Here is a 1,577-nt window from a genome sequence, read left to right as displayed (position 1 = left end):
TAAACCCATCTGGTCCTGGACTTTTTTTAGTTGGGAGACTATTAATGACAAAGAATGCCATTTTTTAAAACATCATAAATGAAAAGAGCAGCCAAGTGATCATAAGATAAGGAATGTGTTCCAGAGGGAAAACATGCCAGTTGGATCTAACTATATTCCACTGACTGGCCCGCAGACTCAAGTAGCCAGATATACCCCCAGGACAAAGATATATGCTTTCTTTACAGGTTGCTGATGGATCATCCAAATTCCTCATCTCATTCCTTATGCAAGTGAATCAGTCAGCTGGCTGTGGGCTCACTTTTTCTTGATCACAGTCACTATTCAGAATGTCCATATTTTGAGAAAAAAAAAAAAACAGTTGGAATTATTTTGCATGGCTTTCCTCAAGTTTTTCATTCACTTAAAAACTTTTAGGATTTTATTTGATCACGGAGTTCCCAATTGGCCAGAAAAATAAAATGTTAAGTTTCAGAGAAAATAGATCCCATGTATTTCCTTATCATGTGTGTCAGAAAACAATTAAGATTTTCAGCCTCATTGTACCTCTCATATTTGTTGTAAGGGATCTGGAAATACTGTCAGCTTTCATATCCAAAATCTTTATTTACAAAGACATGCCTTCCTCGAGGCAGAATTGCCGTGAACCCAAAGTCACATTCCGGAAGGAAGCAGTATCTACCGTGGCTAGCTCACTTCACTATAGCTGTCCTCGGTATCCATTGGCACTTCTGATTCATAGGTAGATCTGAAAAACATCTTGCTAGGCGTGTGTGGTACCACCAAGCACAGAAGGTGTCCCTCGTTCTCTGGGGAGCTGCCAAGGCACAGCCTGGCACTGGCTTCTTTGAAGCCCTTGCTAGCTGCCCAGGTGTCACTTTAAAATGACAAGCAGAGGGTTGTCATTTCCCAATGAAGATGATGCTCCACATGTAGACCAGTGCCTAACAGTCTCAGCTTCTGTGCAGAGAACAGTTAAGGTGACCGCAGCAAAAGACAGGACACACTTCCTCTCCCTGGTCCTCATGTTAAGACACGCGGCCTGTACTCAGGAAGATGAGAATGATGTGAACACACAGGAATTTGAGTCTGGGGAAATAATTTTGTTAGAAAAAGAAATAAGGAAAGAACAGAAATTTGGTTTAAAAGAATGAGGACCCAAGATGTGAGGCTCCTTTTGAGCAGCTTGCTCTGTTCTGTGCCTGCCAAGGAGAACGGGATGCAATAGCTTATATTGTTTTAAGTGTCTCTTGAGGACTGAAGAGATGGCTCAGAGTTCAATTTCCAGCAGCCACATGGCGGCTCACAACCATCTGTAATGGAACCCAATGCCCCCTTCTGGTGTGTTTGAAGATACCTACAATGTACTCATATACATAAAATAAACAAATCTTATAAATAAATAAATAAGTCTCTTGGATTCATTTCCATGATGAACAACTTGAAAGGATGTTTCAAGCCTGGCACTGGGGTTTCTAGTACATAGTCTAAGCCTTGTCGGGGAGAATTATCACTCCAAGTGACATAATGTGGGGAGCCGTCCTCACAATCGCCATGGCAAGATGGTGCTGGCATCC

Source organism: Mus pahari, chromosome 8 (genome assembly GCF_900095145.1).
Source record: "Mus pahari chromosome 8, PAHARI_EIJ_v1.1, whole genome shotgun sequence".
NCBI classification, from domain to species: Eukaryota; Metazoa; Chordata; class Mammalia; order Rodentia; family Muridae; genus Mus; species Mus pahari.
This window is presented reverse-complemented; position numbering follows the sequence as displayed.